Source organism: Aphelocoma coerulescens (assembly GCF_041296385.1).
Source record: "Aphelocoma coerulescens isolate FSJ_1873_10779 chromosome Z unlocalized genomic scaffold, UR_Acoe_1.0 ChrZ, whole genome shotgun sequence".
Taxonomy (NCBI): domain Eukaryota; kingdom Metazoa; phylum Chordata; class Aves; order Passeriformes; family Corvidae; genus Aphelocoma; species Aphelocoma coerulescens.
Genome location: NW_027184085.1, coordinates 21,231,632 through 21,252,710, shown reverse-complemented (window position 1 = coordinate 21,252,710; position 21,079 = coordinate 21,231,632). Strand labels below are relative to the sequence as shown.

The window sequence follows — 21,079 nt, the reverse complement described above, 5'->3', positions numbered from 1 at the left end:
TTTAACTACCCATGCAATTGTGTTAATATTCTAAAAGTACCTAGAATATTCTAAAAAGCACTGACACATTATTTCAAAAGCTGTGTCTCAAACGCAGAACTCAATATAGATCAGACTGCAAGCCCTCTAAAAATTATAGTAAAGATCTTAATTTATACCAAAGTACTTCACCATGTGGGAACTCAATTTTTTTTTTAAAAGTGGAATTGAAGCAAGCTATCTGACAGAGATTTTCATCAGTGCTGTAATCAAGTGCCAATATATTTTTACTACAACAGCAACTCACAGGGCATGTGCAACAATACATCTCAATTATGAAGACCCAGGCTAAACACCTGCTGTTATAAATTCACTTGGGGGCCAGTGGAGAATTGAATCAAGCTGGACTACATAAATTTAAAGCAGAGAGGTATCAGAGAGCTTATTTTCCATTTACACTGCCAGATCAGCAGCAAAGGCATTGCAGCTACAAACCTGCAAAAATTCTGCTTTCTACTACTACCTTTTACGTGTGTGTCTTCAAAAATTGAAGAAAAAGAACCAAACCACAAACCAAACTCTCACATGGCCCACAAAAAGGGTTCTGAGGAAATTATCTGACCAGCATTCATTTTTACCTTATTTATAACATTAACTGAAAAGCTGTATCATATATTACCTACACATGGCATGCTTGATATCTTTCTCTAAGGTCTCTTATAGTATTGCCTTGAAGCAGAATAGCTAAGCTTTCACAGTGATTTGCTGTTTCTGCCACCAGATTTCTCCTAGCCAGTGGTTAAGTAGACATAATTTTAAATAAAAATTATTGCTCCTAGCTTCTGCTAGACTAGCAAGTGAGAGTTGTCCACTATATTTGGAAGCATTACTTTTTTAGGGTATTAGAATACCTCAAATTAAAACAGCTGTATGCTTGTTAAGGTAGAGTTGCAGTTTAAGAAAACTGATTAAGTAGTTAACTTACAAATACATTCATGAACACATTATATAAATATGCATGTAACATTTAACTATTTGGAGCAGCAGCCAGCAAAGCAGGATGTCTGTGGAATAGCACAGGTTAAAGAAATTAGAAGTCACTGACACAATTAAGCTGCATCACTTTACAAAAATTGCATCCTTTGATGTTTATTCTACCCACTCCTGATATTCAGGCTCACCACACTGAAATCTCAGGAATTTTCTTTTTCAGCAGCTGTTTTTCTAATTGTCTTCTCTCCCCTCACATCATCAAGCCTCCCATCATTAGAATGACAAACACACATAATGATTATTAAGAAATCATCAGCAAAAGAAGAAAAAAAAAATCACATCTATTCACACATTACTTCAACAACAGAGATGTAGTCTCCTAATCTAACTTTGAATACAGACTGATTTCTATATGTAGATCTAGCTCTTTTATATCAAACATACCTAACATTAAATATCAGGCACATGTGTAACACATTTAATCATTAATTCTAACACTATGATAGCTAACAAATCAGGAGTGCACAGAGAATGCAAAGAGAAACAGGATAAATACCTGATACCTGTCAAAATTTACCTTTTGACATTAACAGGCAAGAAGGGGAGCACATTTGTGTGGTTGCACGACTTGAAATATCCATATTTTTTCCTAACTGAAGAAGATAAATGTGTTAACAAAGTGGTCGTGACACTTCTGTTGTCACGTGCTGCTGCAGAGAGATCAACAAAGCATGAACTTCAACTTGTCAGATCAAGAGAAGCCAATTTTTAAGTGTTACAGCTCAAAATCTGCACATCTTAAAAACAGAGTTTAAATACTTGCTGTTAACATGAACTCCCAGACCTCCTGCCTCTGTTCATCTAGTGTAATACATCATGCAAGCAATGCAGTTCACTTCAGTTTGGTTACACTGCCTGTAGGATTATTCCACATATACCGTAGATTCTGGACTAAACTACTTCTTGGTGCTCAAAACCCACGTATCTTCTTCTCCAAGTGACTCATCCTCTGGTGAATACCTAGAAACCTTTTTATCAAATTTTAACTTCATAACAACATAATAGGAAACAGTGTAACAATGCAAAGGGAAAAAACCCAAAAAATTGTATTTTCTTGCACTTGTGGAAATTCAAGGTCTAAACAGATAACTAATGGTGCAAGACTGAACTCTTACTGATGCCTGCTCTAAGGGCTTTAAAAGACGAGTATTTTAATGCTGTCACAGCTATGTTTGAGAAGCCTGCCACTAGCAGCATACCTTGAAACACTTCAGCTTTGAAATTACTTCAGAAATTAAAAGAAAAGGCACAGAGGTATATTTCCACCCCCTGCCCCCAAGTGACTTAATGATCAAACAAATTCCTTATAGGCAGATGCAATATGGCAACAAGTACAATGGCTTAGAATATTTAATAGTAATCTAATGTAGTGCATCATCAAAACAGAGAAGGAAAAGTAAAAAAACCAAACCACACTATCTTCTCTCTTCCAATTAATCTAGACAAATATTTTAAAAGTTATTTTGCTAACATTTGCTGTAAAAAAAACAGGTCACTAGATTCCAACCATGGTTTCTTGATCTTCTTCTACCCCAACATAAATCTTGTCAGCATAAATTGCTTCATAGTGTCACATGGGACAAGCCTTTACAGCAGCCATGTGCATGCATATTTACAGTCTTCCACTTTAAAGCCCTTACAGCATTTAAAAATCAGCTTCTCCTTCATTGATCCGGTACCAACCTAATGCCGTACCTGAACAATCTGTCAGTACCTGATCTGAAGCAAGCAGTCAAGAATTCTCCTATCCAGACTTAGTATCCCTGCATCTCAATTTAAGACATTACAAAGTCTGAAAGAAGCTTCTGATCATGGCTCCTCTCATAAGGGAGAAGTCTGAAAGGCGAACAGAAATCTATGCCTGAGTCTGTAGGACACAGTGACGAGCAAGATCTGTAAGAGGTTACACGGCAAAGTATTTTCTGTCTTCATTCGGAAAGCCATCCTGGAAGCCAGTGGAAAGCAGGCCCAGATTCCCACAGGTTTATCACACACCCCTTCAACACATACATGCAGAGAAATTGAGTATCCAGTAGAGATTTCATGACCTCTAAAGCTATTAACTAGTGGTGACAGCCTGGACATGCTGGGTCATCACCATTACTGTCAGAGGGTAGGCTAATGACATGTTAACAACACACTGTCCGTAGTTCATCTTCCTCTGTATAGGAGAAGCTCCACTACAGTCGTCCTCTCTAACAGGATATACCAACATATTTTAAAATGAGAGAGTGGGATGTTATGCAGAGATTAATCATGTTTCCAGGCTCCAGGATTTTTGCATGCATTCCTGAGCCCTCCAAAACCTGAACTTGGATTTCCAAGCAGCATTTTCAACAGACTTGTGAAGATAAGAGAGATTAAAGATGCTCCTTATTCTTTCACTTTACTGAATCTAGCTATCCTGTCCACCCTGGAAATACCTTCAATTTTCTTGTCAATCAGCATTTCACCGAGGGATAGACAATCCAAACCACAGTGTCTCAGATGAAGTGGCTTGATTATTGAGAGAAATCCGTAACACTGCAATTTGGCTCAGTTCTCGCTTAGGTAATGGTAGGTTAAGAAGCTGTTCCAAGGCTTTTTGATTTCAAATGGTCACTTGTTCTAAGAATTCCCATGTGTGGTCAAGCAAGAGACAACTTGAATACTTAGCCAGAAGCAAACAAATAAGAGAGTTTTATTCCAGGAATATCACTGTTCCATTAGCCACTCATGCATATGAACACATGAAACTCTTCCATCTGCTGTGCATCCCTAAGTGACTTATGGGAAGAGGTTAGCACTAGGTGTAGAACACATAGCAGTTGTTTGCACAAAGAGCAGTTCGGCCCCACTGTGAAATCGGTCCACTTGATAAAATAGCTGAAACATGCATTCCACATACAGTGACAGACTGAACTGTTAACAGGTAATGACTCAAAATAACAACTCAAAATATTACCCATTTGTGAACATGAAGGGTGGTTTGTTGAAATGGAGGTGGTCAGCTTTTGGGTGAGTAATGACTAAATCTCTGAGCTGATGAGACAGTGAGTGAATGGTAGGCCAGGAGTGAGATAGGAGTCAGATCCCATGGAGACAGATGGTACCTCCTGCCATACTAACCTACCCTCCCTTGCACAAACCACTGGGTTGTGGGCCTCTCCCTACTTGCCCCAGGAAATACCAGGACATCCTCCCATGGCCTGGGAGGGCTCATCTCTGTTAATGGGCCATAATGGGACTCTACTGCATAATGCAACTAAACTGCATAATGGGACTCAACTGCACTGGTGTGATGGGCAGCTGTGTTGTCTTAGGTGTCAAGGACTCCCCAAGTGTCCCATGATCCACAACACTACATCATGCATTGTGAATCTACTGCCCTAAGGGAGGTACCTGGGCATTCCCACCTGAACCTGAGTGAACATAAACTAAACATACTTTGTGGTTTTCATATTTTGTGAGATTTTCATGGGGATTTTTCCTCAACTCTTCTTCAGGACTTTGCTCACCAACTGATGCATCTGGTCTGTGACCACCACTTCAACAAGACTGCAGCAACCAAATCTCAGTACAGGGCCTACGGGTGGTGAGATCTTCACACTCTTGTTCTTTTTCTCTTCCTTTCCGTTGTGCAGATCCTTGGGTGATGCTGCTGTGCTTTCATACTGCAATGCTTTATTGTTATATTACTGTAGATAATAATAAACAAAATGGCTACATATATGTTTTCCTTTGCAATCATTGCTCTATAATAAACCATACAATTGTATATTTACAAACACTGATCATTTAGTGTCATTTCACTCTAATCCACCCCAAGGGATCGATTAACAAGAACCTGAGTTACCTACACCATCTGCGGTGGGTTATAACATTTTACTGGCATTATATTGGATCCCTTGGATGTGGTGATGTGTGGTCCAAAGCTACTGCAGGGTTTTCTTCTGGTAATAAATCTAGTCGACTCCCAAGGGATGGTGGGGAAAAGGACATTGACCCTCAGTAGGTTGCTGAAGGGTATTATTGCCGAGGGTGAGGCGGTGGCTGTCCCCTCATGGCAGGTTATAACATAGCCATCAACTTCCCTTTAAGGACAGAAGGAAAGAATATAATATAAGCAAACAAGTACCACCATCCAAAACCTCAGGTGACATACATACTGGCCAAGTCTTAATCCAAGGATACTGAATAAAAACAACTGAAAAGGAAAACTAATGTGTTCGGGCAAGCAGGGAACAGAAATACAAGGAGAAAAGCAAAAGCTCAGTCAATAGACATCAATATACTTTCTCAAATGGTGAGACTAATTTGGCAACATAATCAATCTGAGAGCTCAGAAATTTTATAAGCAGTCTCTTTCATTCTGTTTCTCTTTTACAGGTATTCTCTTTGCAATGCAAAAGAGAAGTTCCTTGAAAAACCTTCAGTTCAGCTGATGGCTTGACAGATGCAGAATACCAAATAACCAAAGTGTCTCCTCAACTAAAAGCAGCTGGAACAGACAAAACAGTGGAAACAGCTTTCCCTTTCTTCTGAAAGTCTTGAGGCCATTGCAGGGATGTCCAGTCAACAAACCTTGCATGAGAATTTTGGGAATTCCTGTGGTTAGGTCACATAAAATGGACAGATCTTTCTCCCTCTTCTCTTTACTTATTGCAGTCAAAAAACAGTGACAATAGTCAATAATCTTCAAGTAACTGAAACCCAAAATAGCACCTATACCAGAGTACTGATACTCAGAAGCAGCAAAGGTTACTTCAGCAGGTTCTTGAAGGAGCAGCCCAATAATGTCACTATTTAGTCAGCGTACTATCCTTCACGAGGTGGGCTCTTAGTGCACAAACATTTTTACTATATGTAGCAATGGGGAACAAAGACGACAGACCCCCTTGTACATCCAAAGAAGATCCATTTATTGCCAAAAATCACCCCCTCTTTAGACCCTTAATCTCAACCCAAACCAAGCCAAGCCTAACAGAACTCAACAGCAGAAGGGCACCCATTGGCTGGCTCAGCTGCAGGGCTGCTGGCCAGGCATCCTATCACCCAATCAGCTTCCTGCTCACCGGCTCTCCACACGCTCCTCCAGCCAATCACAGTCTCACTGCCAACTGTCACTCAACTCAACACAACTGCCTCTCATCCCTCAGCCGACTTCCAGCCGTCCGGCCTGCAGCTGGGCCTTTCCCACAGGGCCTTCTGGTGAGCATCAGCCTCAACCACTTTAACAAATATAACCCCATATTCCACAACTATGCATCATCCTTACTCTCGATAACACTTTATCCTCACAGTATCAAGACAGTTACTGGTATGCTAAAAAATTTGCATGTTGCATTTAGACATTAGTACCAACTGGCCCTTCTCTCAAGAGCCTTCCTCAACTGCATTAATGGAAGAAAAATAGTTAGCAAGCTGTCAGCAAGCTTCCTGTGCTCTCCTATGCCCTATTTTCAAAGAAAGCATAACTTGTCAGAGGGGAAAAAACAGCAGCAGAGATTTCAGTATCTGTATTGTTACTAGGAACTAAAACTTGACTGACTTGCATTCAAAATTCATCACCCTCTTCCAGCACAGTGAATATAGAAAATAAATATATTCCTCCTTGGTCTACACACCACAAAACCACGCTAGGCAGAAAGAAGAAAGTGTTTTGATTCAGACTGTGAAACTAGAGGGGAAAGAACAAGGTCTCACTAGAAGTGTAATGCCTTTATGAAAAGACTTCTATGCATGGCAGCTCTTCAGCAGATGAAATGCCTAATACAGAAGTGATATGCTAATCCACATCCTGGAAAGAAATTACACAGTACAAAAGATAGCTCCAAAAATTAATCAAGAAACTCCCGAAAACAGATAGCCTCCAAAAAAGGTAAACCCACAACCCTTATCAGACTCCCAAGCTCCACTTTTTTTCAGGTTACTCATACAACCACACAGACTCACAGCTCTAAAGAGTTTCAAAGCAAAAGGTCTGCTAGCATCAGCATTTCTTCCCCTCAAAGATCTACTTTCTGGATATGTGTGTAAGAACCAGCTACTGACATCACAGATAAACTAGCTCTGTTCATGGAAATCATTAAATTAGGTCAATGCAAATAAGCCAACTATTCTTTTTCCTCTTTGCTTTTAAGTAGTCAAGCTACACCTTGCTTTATTTGTGAAAACTCTTCGCCTGTACAATTATCTTTTGAAGAAAGGCAACTAACTTCAGCATCCAACTGAATACACACACCTCTGCAATTGAAGCCTTCTTAAAACAATTTCACTTAGAAAATAGCTTACATAATTCTTCTAAAGAAACAAGCATTGGTGGCCCAATGAAAAAAAAGTAGCAACAACTAGCATAGAGAAAACAAACTGAAAATACAGGAAAGAAAATAAGCCACATCTACAAAACCAATTCTGCATAGTCTTAAACCTATACCAAGGCTATAATACAGCTGATGAATCAGCCATGCTAGTAAGTGCTCAAGGCTGAAGCCAGGCAGACAGTAACAAAATGAAGGCAGCAAACCACAATTCCAGGTGCATGGCCACATATATTCATCACGCCACCTAAACATGGAATCGAGCCATCAGATTGGACAACCTCAGGCCAGTGTGCTGCACACCACCACCGGTAACCTCAACACTAGTCCCCACACTGCAGGTTCCTAAACTTAGCACTGCAACATTCTTGCAAACCCGCCCTTGGCCTCCTGCAGAAAGGCAATTTACAGCCAAGAGAACAATGGAAAAGAGATGGCTCTCTTGTACCTTTCCTAAGAGCACACCTGTTGGGAGAACAAAATACCTTAACCCAATTAGTCACAGCATTCTCAGTCTTCTGTATAAAATTACAGCATGATTCTGGCCTCCATGCTACTCAAATCTTAAACTCATACATAGATATTTATAAAAGAGGCTGGTTGATTTAAAATGATGAAAAGGTTTTAAACCCTTGACAATAAGATAACGAATGAATTCAGCTTCAGAAAAGGCAAACCCTCAGCTTTTGTCACATTAAAGGCTATTTCATGGCAATCCTTCTTCATAAAGCTAAAATTACTGTAAAAATAGTTTTAATTAATACTATGGTCCCCTGCCACATACTCCTACTCTTAAGATACTTATAATATCCACCTCTGACAAATTTAACATGTTTTTACAAAATCTGTTGAAATAAAAAGGTACACTACAAATAGTGGTTTGATTTTTAAAGACCTCTCAACTGACCTCATTTACTATGTAATCTTGACCCCTTGTAGTAGAAAAGTAAGTTACACTTTTACCTAGTGAACCAACAGGCAGTAGTGAGGCTGCAGTAATAACTGGGAGATTGTTAAGGGTAACCACATTTTTTTCAAGCTCTCATTTAAGTATTTTATCTACCTTATCGACAGTATTATTTTATCTTCTTCCTAAAAACAAACAAACAAACAAACAAAAGTCTTACCTTTTCACACAGTAAACCCACTCTAGAGATGTTACAAATATAACACTCAGTATTATGAAATCAGTATCAGTATTAATGTTTACACTCAGCAGTTTTCAAATGACAGGTTTTTCTTCTTACATGATGACAATTGACAGACATACCTTACAGTGCTACAGGGATAGCTGCTCAAGTTCCATACCTGAACCCACCTATGATCAGCTCTACAGAACTCACCAACAGCAGAACCCACTTCCCTATATACATTCAGGGACTTCAGCTGGGGAAGCAAGAAAAACATTTTATACATAACTTAAGTGACCATCTAAAAATACCTTTGCATAAAGAAATAAGGCACAACTCTTCTCTAAAGAAGCAGTCACATGACTGCATTATCTACCGCAAACAACAAAACACTTACGGACTCACACCACATTTTGATGGATTCATTTGGAAACTAACACCAATGGCCACTTCCAACAGCTCTTCAAACAAGACACTACCTTGTTTCAACTTCACTATTCATAAGATATGCAGATATTACTACAAGCTTGAATTAATTTCTTAGCAATAAGTTTCTAGCTGAGAAACCAAGAGCCCAGCATCAGTTTCTACAGGTGATGTTTGAAGTATTAAATGCATTTAACTGTAAACCCAGCATGAGCTTATAGAGCTGTATTCAGGAAAAAAAAAAGTATTTGCAAACTGATCAGATTTCAGCTGCCAACCCATGTCAGCTAAAAGTGCATGGAGCTACACCTACCTTAATGCATGTATGAAAATGCAACATTGTTCATTTCATTTTTACAAAGTTTTTAAAATGTAGTATGTACATAAACTATGGACTGTGGAGGCCTTGGCCAGCTGCTAGCCAAGTGACCCAGCCATTCTCTCACTCCCCTCCTCAACAATGCACGGGAGAAAATAAGATGGAGAAGTTCATAACTCAAGACATGAACAGAGATCTCTTACCAATTACCATGATAGGCAAAACAGGTTCAACTTCTTCATTTCTAGCTCTTCTACCTCTTTCCTCACAAGCGGTGAAGGGGATTGGGAATGGGCATTGCAAGTCACTCCATAACAACTCCTCTCTCCCACTCCCTTCTCACACTTTTCCTTTGCTCCTCACAGAGGACACCCCTGCAGCCTCCCGCTGCCAGCACCTGACCACCTGTGCCCAGTACAACTGCACTTTTGGAAAACACCTGAGGAGGACTTCTTGAGAAAAGACGCTTACTGAAACTCACTGAACGCAATGGATTCACACAGGTGCTCATGAGCCCCAAACCTGTATTCCAGATTCAGAGAGCCAAAGAAGGCAGACAGGTTGCCATTTTGCCAGGCAAGAGAGATTTTTACTTTTCTTTATAGACACTCTGAGCAAACTGAGTCTGCAGCCATCAAGACCAAACTCTGCAAAGACACCTTCCATCACTAAAAGGACAGGAAAGGGGAGAGAAAAACAGTCCTTGGTTCCTTTTGACAATTTCAGCCAGATACTAAAAAGCCTCAAAAATAGCAGCATTACATCTATGCATAACTGAGAGCCAAGCTGAAGGCTCAACTGACCTGTGTTACCTCCATCCGACACCAATATCATGAGTTTGCCTCATGATATTTTACATGACGTTGTATTTCGTGTCCACACAAGCACAGAAAAACACTTGACTTAAGAGCCAGTATGGAAGAACACCTGAGCATGCATGATGAGTACAACTAAGTAAACAAGACAATGACAGTTTTGATGAAGTCTTATTATAAAAGCTCTCTGAGTGCTTCAGTCGTTAGTTATGTAGTGATGTGCTGCAACTCCAAGTGCTTAAGAGCTGTGCTGAAGCAATCACCCATGTACAGTACACCACTCAAAGCACTTCAGCAGGCTGCCTTCTACAAATCCTGCAAATGCAGACACCAGAATTATTTTAACTGCTATGTCTGTAGAAAAAACTCTTCAAAGTCAACTTCCACACACATATCTTTACCTATATTATATGGATCCTTAAAGTATATGCTTATGCTTATAGAAATTTTGTAGCAAGAAAACAGTCATGATTGTCCAAACACTAAAGGAAATGAATGCCATACCATACATTTTTATATATAATGTTTGTCAATATATGCTACATCTAAAAAAAAAAATCTTATTATAAAGGTTTCTACAACAAATACGTAATTTAAAATCATTAATCACTGAAGACAAACTATCTCCTACACTCATGTATTAAAGCTGTGTGATTTCAGGGGAGTCCTTAAATCTTAGGATCTAGCTTTCTATCCAGAGTAAACAATGATCTTTTCTTATGAGAATGTCTTTTGCCCATAGGTTTATTGAAGCTGCTTAACTGGCTTTATTTGGTCTATCCAAACAAATGGAGACATTACACAGAATCACCAGATTGGAAGAGACCTCTAAGATCACAGAGTCCAACCAATGCCCTAACACCTCAACTAAACCATGGCCCCGAGTGCCACACCCAATCTTTTTTTAAACATATCCAGGGATGGTGATTCCACCACCTCCCCGGGCAGACAATTCCAGTACTTCACCACTTTTTCCGTGAAAAACTTTTTCCTAATATCCAACCTATATTTCCCTTGGTGCTTAAGACTGTGTCCTCTCGTTCTGTCAGTTGCTGCCTGAACCAAACTGCAGGAGACATCTGTTACAGTACCATCAGAAATGAAAACAGACCAAGCCATTGTACTTGTCCACACCTGCTAAACTATAGAGAAGACTACAGAATTTTTCCATGTTTATGTATATATAACCTCTTTAAGGATTAAAATCATGCAGAGTAGTCTTGCTTTGTCTCCTAGGAAACAGGCAAATCTATTTAAAACAAGTATACCTAAACACAGGGAAGACACTGCCAAAGACTAATCACACGTAGGAAGAAAGTTCCTATTCAAAAAACTTAAGGCAGATAGAAAACACAGCCTCAGACAGGCAAGACATCTAGAAGGTGGATTACCAAACTCAAATCTAAGCAGTGAGGATTAAAACACTAACCACTTGTTAATTCTCTCATGAAAGCACATTACCTCAACAATAGCCAATGAAGACAGAGGAATTCATGACTAATTAAAACCACCACACCCAGTCAGAAATTTCAGCTGAAATTACTGTGTTTCCAATATCACTGAAGCTGCAACTACAGCTCTTGCAGACACATTCTGTTTAAGCTTATCCAGTAATAACAGTTCATGAATCAACTGCTGCCTAAAGCTCAACACTTACAAGAAAAACCTGGCAAACCACAAACTTTAGGTAGCTGATCTGGGGGCAGCACCATCAATACCCAAGTCAGCAAGGATCCTATTGTCCTTTAACAGACCCTGAAGCATACCTAGGCTCCAGTACAACTGGCACTGCATGAGATCATCAAACCTTGGGATCAGAGTAGTGTTGATCTTAAGTCATTTCCCTCAAAATACATAAAATGTGTACACTGTCCTCAACATTTCACAGCACAAATCCATTACTCTTGCTTCGTGGTACTTGCTTATGTAGGTATGGTTCTGCTTCGCCATTTGTTTTGTAGGAACAAGATTTCTGCAAAAAGTCTATCTTCATATAAGACTCATCAGACAACTGTAGGATTCCTTTCCCAGAAGCTGTACACATAAAGTTTTAATGTCAAAATAACTTTTCTGCAACACAACCTATTAAAGCTCCCAAAAGGAAAGAATAAAAGGAAAAGCATTAATTTAATTACAAGATCACTAGCATTACTTTTTTTTTTTTAATAATAGCAGCAGGTGGTTTTACTGGTTTTAAAGAATTCCAAAAAGCATGGATGATTTCAGTAACTGCAACTAGATACAGGTGAGATACTAGCACACCTATACTTTGAAAAACATTCCCACCTTGTCCTGGACTAAAGCCCAGGTCCTCAGAGATGTTTAGTTTCCCAATTCCAATTCTTTGTTTTTCATTGACAGATCTATGACTTAATATATCGACATTTGTCATCTGCAGTTTCTGCACTTTACTTTTTCCTAATTTAATGTCAAAACAACATACTACTTACAAGTGTCTTACTGGGAAAGCACATGTGGAATGAAAGTGCTTTAGCTCCCACTGCTATAAAACCTGTCTCTACTTGCTTCTAAGTCACCAGGGCATGTGCACGCGTGACGCTATTCCTTTGTTGTGCACAAGGTATAATGCCAGTTTCTGGCACAGCTGCTCTCTTGGGCAGCATGCAGGTGAGGTAATGCAGACTGTAACAGCAGGGTTTGCAGCTCCCTCCTATTTCAGTGGCTATCAACATACCACAGTTCAGATGTGCTTTTCTTCACCCTCAAATAAACTTACACCTAAAGTGCCTGACAGTATGGCTTTAGGTTTTTGATATATTTTTAACGTATTTTTTCCTTCAATTTGCGTCCAATGGTTCTGTTAGCACAATGCTAATACTATCAGAAGCATAAAAATTATTGAATGCCATGGAGAATGTTTTCCCCTAGTGCATCCTCATTACACCTTAACTGAATCTCTCTCCTCCTCCTCCTCTAAAATCCTTACCCTACTTTAACTGTAGGACCACTGCTGTCTGAATGTAAACCTTGAAGTTTCAGTTGCTTCAGTTTTCAGTCACTAGTTATTACCTCTGACAAGAGCTTAAAAACATGCATGCTGAATTTGGGTGCAAGCAAACCAGGCAAGACCACAAAAACAGTTTCCAGGAGGGAAGGTAATATTCAGCACAGTGATACTATTGTAAACCAGTAAGAATATTCTTTAACTTATGTCCTTTTTCATAGAATCTTAGAATCACTGAAGTTGGAAAAGATAGAGTCCAGGCATTCACCCAGCCTGGGTGAATGTGCAGCACTAAACCATGTCCCTAAGAACTACATCTACACATCTTTTGTTGCTCCACGCGACTACCTTAACACATACTCAGTGCGAGTGTATTTACATCCTCTCAGCAGAACTCAGCAACCCTGAACCCACACTGTAATTCCAATATATGACCTGTAGTTCAGTAAACTCAGGAACTCAATGAAACTCAAGCAAGTCAATGACTGTCACTGCTCCACAATGGCAGATAAGTGATATGCCCAAGGTCATCTCCTTGCTGCTTCAGCTGTAACTTAGAACCAGATCTTCTAAATGTATGTACAGCCAATTCAATGTGCGCTACTCTGCTTGTTGCAGAGCTGGTCCAAGGAAATCAATGACATCTTTACCTCTGAAGTGTGTCCTCCAGTGGGGTAATGTGTTAACACCACCAGTATTTGAACAAATGGGAAGGAGGAAGAAAAGCACTGATAGCAAGTTAAAACCCACCCAGAAGCTTTACATTAGCCCAGCTACTCATCAAAGCTATAAAGACTCAGCTGAGCTTAAGGATTTCCCTGTGACCTTTTGTAAACACTCTATTCTGTTAGCTAGCCCAGAACAAAATGCATTAGGTACACTTCACCCTACCCTTCCCTGTAATGTACTAGGCACAAAACCAGAAACACAGTATGAAAGTCATCCAAAGCATTTTTGTTATATGGCCCGAATAACAGCTTTACAATGAAAGCATCCACTGAGCCATAGCTACAGCATTATTACGTTCTAGTAAAAGTTTCCTGAGGTAACAATGAAAATCAAATTAGCAGTTTAGTGCAGTAGTTCATCTGCTTCATTCACCCACAGCTCTCTTCCTCAGGACTGCAAGGCTATTAAAAACAATGGAACCAAGTCCAAGTACAATTAACTATACAGTCCCACTAGCATGGCAACATGGCCTCACAACAGAAGTTTCTTAACTTGGTATAGAAATACCACCCCGTAAAAATTAAAAATATATTAATATTAAATTATTGTACTATATTACCTTGTTATATTCATATTAAAAGGATATACTGAAATATACACAGTTGTTTAAATAAAACACTGCAAAATGTATCTAATACAGAAGTTTCTCTGCCAGGCAACAGTGAATCTCTCTTGGCTATACAAGTTCCCATCCTATAATCAACTATTTTCACACACACTTAGTAATTTTGGAACAGATTTTTTTGTAGCTTGTTTTGTGGTTGGGTTTTTTTGCTTCTTCTGAAAGTCACTTCCAGAGCTGTTTGATCAGAAAGGTAAATAAAAAACAACATTTCTGTTTTTCTAGTTCAAGACTATACATGTTATCAGTTAAGAAAAGAGTCTTGCACTCATCCCTGGTTCCCACTTGAAGTTTAAGTTACTCAGTAAAGAAACCTGTGGTAAGGGCAACCAGGCTGTTTATACTGGTTACACTTGAGCTTTAACCCTTGATGTACTTGTAGCTCACTTCTGAACAGTGCAAGTTCATCAGCTTAATCACATTTGTACAGGAGGGTGAGGTATTCATCTCACTGCTTCTTGGCTGGAGCCAGAGAGGGCAAGTAAAACCTTACTTAGCTCAGTAAACCAAAAGCTAAAACAGGTTCCTGGCTTGATTTCAAAGCACAGCTCGTTTGCCACCACGCCCCCATGTTTCTCACCTTTTCAGCTACGATGTCCTCAATATTTTGCTTCCACTCCATCACAACAAAAAGAGCTACCAGCATTTTATGACTTTAAGCATCAGTCTCTCACAAGTCACATAGCTTAAAACCCAATACCCCCCAACTATTATAAAGTTTCAAAAACAATTTAAAACGCCACAGCTGCAAGAGAAGAACTGAAAAAAACGACAAATCTGAAGGCTGAAGCAACAAATTATAAAATTTGTGAGTAGGACGTTGTGTGTTCTGGACTGCAGAGTATTTCAAGCCCACATCACTGTTTTTAAAGGAGCTTAGCAATGGCACAGTAGTGCTGGTGAGATGGTAACATTGACTGAGAAGCTCCCAACATAAGCTAGAACGCTGCTGTGCTCAATACCACACCAAAAAACAACAACCAAAAAATACCAAACTGGAAACAAAACAAAAATTTTCTTCTTCCCTTCCTCTTTTCCTGTTAAAGAAGCTGTTAAGAAGACTGGTATTCCTTTTAAGACAAAGCCTGAGCAGGTCAGTTCCCAACCCAGCAGCAGAACAAGCAGACTCTGCATTACTGAAGTTCTTAATAACAGGCATCTGCTTTGTTATAATGGATGTAAGAGAAAACCTCCAGCCTGGTGTCAGAGAAGTTTTACTAAAGGAAGATTCAATAGAAAACTTTAGGGACTCAGTTCTCATTACTATTCTTTTCAGAGTCTTCATGTCCCTTTTCCTACATTCCCCAATTCTGCATTTCAGATTTTTGCTCTAAAGTAAGGGTAAATATTTTTCTCATGCCTTGGACAGAAAAGCATTGCTGGTTAATGTTTGCCAGCTCCAGGTAACAAAAACAGCAGGATCAGAAACCAAGTACTCGATATGTATTAATACTTCAGTATTGCAATCTTTGAGCACAGTTTGGCTTCAGGAGTGGGGGACAGAGCACATAATTTGTGACAAAACCAAGTGGCAAGCTACCCCATTACACAAATTATTGCAGGAAAACACTACCTAGCTGCTGAGCTTGCTAGCTCAAGGATCTTCTCACTCACACTGTGCTTGGCCATACTTTTGTTTTATGCCTTGAGACTTAGGACTCTCTTATCCCTTTCTGTAAACTCAACTTTACCCAAGCTGTTACTGTTAGCAAAGCAGCCCTATCATACAGAGCTTCCTCATAGTAGAAGAGTAACACACCTTGTTATGTTTACCAACATTCAGTTCAAAGCAGCTTACATCTAGCCAACACACTGTCAGAGGCAGTGGACTATGTTGGACTTAGCCTGTACACCTTCTACAGAGATGCAGCTTTTCAAAAAAGATGTTTCTTCACATTTGGTTTCACAGTTGGACAAACAGACACTAAGGGATACTGAAGATTACCTTCAGGACTATGTCCACCAGTCTGAAAAATTTAAAGGGTGCAAAAGGGCCTCTCAACCATTTCTGCAAACGATTCAGAATTTGAAGACTGTAATTATCAGTTCCTTACCCACCTCTTTCCAGAAGAATTTTAAGTATCTAAATAGTTCTGGCACAAAAAATCAGATATGCAACTCGATGTATGATCCTGCTTCTTCACTTCTCACTTACTCCAAGTGAGAAGAAAGATATATGCTTTGGTTATAGGCTTATTTATACCACCAGATTCTTAAAAAGTAGTTCCAGAGAGCTGCAAACATTACTACTGTACAGATAGTCTCAAACCTCAAGTAGCAGCACATGGCTGTTATAGCCCTCAACTACGTGTCTCTCCATGTCCCAGAGGATTTCTGAGGTAAGAAGGGGGCATAGCAGTATGCACCTTTAAAGGCCTATGCTGCACAGAAAAAGTCTAAAGTAGTAGAAAACATACATTTTCCCATACTAAAAGCAAATCAATAGTCTTTTACATGACTCTTGAGGCAGCCCTACTCACTTAAATTGTCAAATATTTCACTTTATAGGTAACTTATCACAAACATATCTAAAAAAGCAAAAGCAGTGCTTTTAGTCTGGCTGACGTGACACAGTAACAGTTTTGCAGCTGCTCTAGACAAGTGTTTTATTTAATCCAACTACAATCATTTTAACCCTGAGAAGAATACATTTTTGATGGCATTACTATTCTTTAGTATGAGCTACAGATTATGCAGTAATACTATTCATCTCTAGCTAGCTCTATCATTCAGGTGTGCTACAACAGGGAAGAACCCATGGCTGTTAGAGAAAATAAAGTTTAAAACAATTAGAGGAAAAATCTATGGCATCTCCCATACAGTCTAAGAATGTCCCATGGTTACTTCTACAGCAGGACATGCAGGAAGGGAAAGAGGTAACAAAAACACTACTTCTAGCTAGGTCACAGTGACATTTTGCCAGAACTACCACCACCTCCATTACACACAGATGCACATGTAAACATTGCCATTAGTTCACACACTGCTTAATTTACCCCAAGGTATTTTAATTTCCACCCCTCTACCAAACTACACTACAATTTTGTTGGGGTGAAGATCTGGCATACAATCTGTAATGCTGAAGGGACTGTACCTCCCCAGTGGGCATATGTTAAAGGACAAATGTGTGAAAGAGCAGTTTCTAGAGCAATACATTCTTTACCACACCCCTCACCTTGCTATGAATATTTTAATGACAAAATCTTAGCTTCCTAGTAATTAATTCTCACCATACAGTCCTCGTGAAGCTGAAACAGATTGCAACATGAAGAGCAAGAAGGCAGATTCAGGAGAAGAGTTAACCACATCAGGAAAAGGTTTTGTACTCACTCTGTGCAGTGAGGTATCTTTTTTAATACACAATACACACTAACTGGACAGTAGGAGAAAATGTACAACAATCAACTTCAAAGTTCAGTGGACACTTTTCATGAGAAATCTTGTCATGTTGCTCATCATCTCAATTCTTATAAACTCAAATAGTCACTTCAGTGCCAAACATTGAATTTACAGAGCAAGAACTGGAATTATTTAAGAACAAAATACCATACTTCCCCCCCTGCTATTTTTTTGTGGGTAGTTTTGCTTAAGGGAGTATTTTTAAGCATCTAGAATAACGAAGAGAACTCACTATGGTAAGACACTGGTAGGTTCAGAAGCTTCTGAATCCATTTCAGACCAAGATATCTGTGTTATATGGCAAAGTATGATTCTCTGAAAGAATTCTGATCCTTCCTGGCTTGTTACTCTGCTTTGGTGAGAAATGTGTAGTTACTGTGACAAGGTTTGCAGAAAGGTGATGGAAAAGACAGACAACTCAAGACACGCAATTTAACCTTCAGATCCTTGAGAATACTGGTGTAAGCAAGGAACCCATAGCTTGCCTTCATCCTCCTTTTAAGAAACAAGGTTAAAACCAAGTGAGCTTTCACATCCCCTGTAAAACACTAAGATTTGAAAACCCCACCATCAAAAAAAGCATACCCCATGCTGAACTGAAAGATTGTAAAACATTTTGAATGATAGAAACTACTGCAGCCAATGACACTCAGCACCATTTGCCTCAATAAATTTCATAAAACATGTTTCCTGTTCATAGCCACATTTTTGCCAAAAGGAAAACCAGTGTAGAGAAGACAAAAACACAGCAGAAAGGAAAATAGGAAAAATCCTGGGTTTTTTTGCATTTATCCCTGTTTCCATCATGCCAGTCCAGTATTGACTACACATAAACATCAGAAGCAGATAGATTACAACAGAAATCATACTGTTGCCCAGCCTCAACTGCTCTCTTGACAGTCTGGAAAACACTCTTTCCAGCAAAGAGAGTTCTGAAGAGAATATGGAATAAATGAAAAAACTAAACAATCACACAGCATTAGAAATGCAGTGACCCATCATCTATGTAACATTCTCCTTGAGGGCCCTTCACCATACAGTTCCATCCTATCTGTCAGCAGTTAGCCACTCACCTCAGAAGTGCATAGGCAAATAATCTGCTTGAATTCATTTGTGTTTATGTGCTTGCTATCCACAGCACTTCAATGCACAGATGTCCCAAAACAAAGCACTTCTCAGATGAAGTTAGTGTTAAACCCTCATTTAATTCTCATGTGTCTAAGGTCTCAAAGTAAGACATCAAAAACACTTTGGAAACTGATGACTGTACTCTTGTAAACTATTATTTGTTCTTGCTCACATGAAAGGAGAGACTGCTTTTCTTCAGGTATTTCGTGGTTTGATTTTTTTTTTTTAAGGTGAAGTTTATGCAACTGTAGGATGAAGTAATGATAACAGGGAAGAAAAAAAATATTGATGTAGCTTCTTTTCCCACCCCTTCCTTCCCTGTTTTCCTCCAGGAATTAACTCTTACAGACATCATACTCAGAAGAGGAATTATCATGCTTCCAGTTCAACAGCCTAATTTCTGAACATTAAAGAAGCTGACCTACTCTAGATAACAGCATTAAGCTTCCTTCACTGAGGTGGGAGATGAATCACTCTTTTTGGTAGACTAGAAATGTTTGTATCATTCTCCAGAAAAAGGCAAAAAACTCATAATTGACCACAAACTGCAAATCAGTAGTCTGGGCTACGTAAAAAACAAGACTGCTTGAGAGACCTCTGTTCTACCAGATCTGGCACAGTATAAATCTGAGTATGACATCCTGTTTTTTGATATCATGCTTCAAGACAGATGTGACCAGCTGGGAAGAGTACACAGGACAGCAATGAGGATGATTAGATGTCTGGAAACACATTCTATAAGGGAAGATGAAAGCCACTGGGGCTGTTTAAGCTAAAGAAATCCAGGAGGAGACAAGGTTCAAGGTGTTGAGTATATCTTATACAATGTCACAGAAGAATAAATAGTTCTACTGAAATACCACGTGAAATAGTAATGTGTATGGGAAAATCTACATGTTTTCTAACATTTATTTAATTTGGAAACATTTTATATGCCATGGCTTTGAAGAATTTACTGGCAGCTAAAGTAGAAATAGAGGTAGCAGGACAATCTGTTTCACTGCTGTCTGAAGGATACCGAACAGCTGTGACAACAGATTCAATTCTGCTATGTTGGCAACAGGAACAAGGACAGGACAAGAGGAGAACTGAAAACTGCAAGCACAGGATCAAGCACTTGGGATCCATATAACTAAAAGAACTCAGTAACAGAACATCACACAGAACATCAACATTTTCGTTATTTGACAGTAATTAAATAGGGTATCAATGTGAAAACAGTATCTTCAAGCACTTCTCTCAACGGGATACTTTCAGCAGGTGGCACATAAAGAAAGCCTGAAATCATCTGTATGTACATCTTGCACCTCAGCTTTGCTTTTTTCCACTGTCCTTATAGATTTCCATGTGAAGAGATGCTTTCTCAGTTTTAAATTAACATTCATTTACCTCTGCACTCTAATGCACTGCAGTGTCCTTGCACAAAAAAAAAGTTATTATAAAGGTGGATTTGCCAGGTGGTTCTGCAGGCAGGCAGAAATTCAGCTGCAAGCACTGACTACACCAAAATGGAAGGATGGGCAAATCAGAGCACAAAAACCAGGCAAAAAAAAAGAATCTAGCAGAGGGGAATAGAAGGGACAGAATAAGGCTGTATATTCTAAACAAACTGTCCCACAACACTACATGAGTTTCTGCTGCTATCTGCTAGCACTACTAACTGAAGGTGAGGTATCAGATTGCCCAGACAAAATTCCAGGATTCCATAAATGCAATATTGAGTTATTTTTGGGCTTACCTTCTCCATACTGTCAACTCAAACGATGCCTGTAATTTATCTCCAAAGTATACACCGAAATAACGAGCCTTTACCAGAAGTTCACTGGTCTGCCAGCAGTTAGCAATGAGTTCAGCTAACTGAACAGACAGACTTTGTATATTCCTACACTGTATTATGCAGGCTTCCCAACTGAGCACTAAACCATCTAGACACCACATAATTGTGGTAAGCACAGCCCCAAGCCCACACGTACCATTCCTGCCGAGAAGCAGGATATATTAATCACCTAACAGTGCGCTCCATACTAACAGCAGCTACGGAGCTCCTACTCACTTCAGTGAAAAAAGCAAGTTCACGTCTATATATATTAAAAAAAAAAAAATGGATATATCCACATTCATTCTACTTCTATTATAAATGTATTTCACTGCAAATACATTCCACTCTTTGGGGGCTCATGCCACTGAAAGAAGCATGGAACCTGGTCTGAGTTTG

At 39.3% G+C, this 21,079-nt stretch overlaps 1 protein-coding gene across 4 annotated transcripts in view; it reads right to left on the bottom strand.

Annotated features, from left to right (window-relative positions):
- MAST4 (microtubule associated serine/threonine kinase family member 4) overlaps positions 1-21,079 on the bottom strand; it is a 289,105-nt gene that overhangs the window by 266,636 nt on the left and 1,390 nt on the right. Inside the window, exon 1 of one of the 4 annotated variants that reach the window (XM_069000726.1) lies at positions 13,637-13,715. The exons of 1 other annotated variant lie outside the window; for it this stretch is intronic. The gene's annotated coding sequence lies outside the window, so the exon portion shown is untranslated. Of the gene's footprint in view, positions 1-12,307; positions 12,357-13,636; positions 13,716-21,079 lie in introns of those variants that run through there. 2 more of the 4 variants (XM_069000725.1, XM_069000727.1) reach the window with 2 other exon arrangements.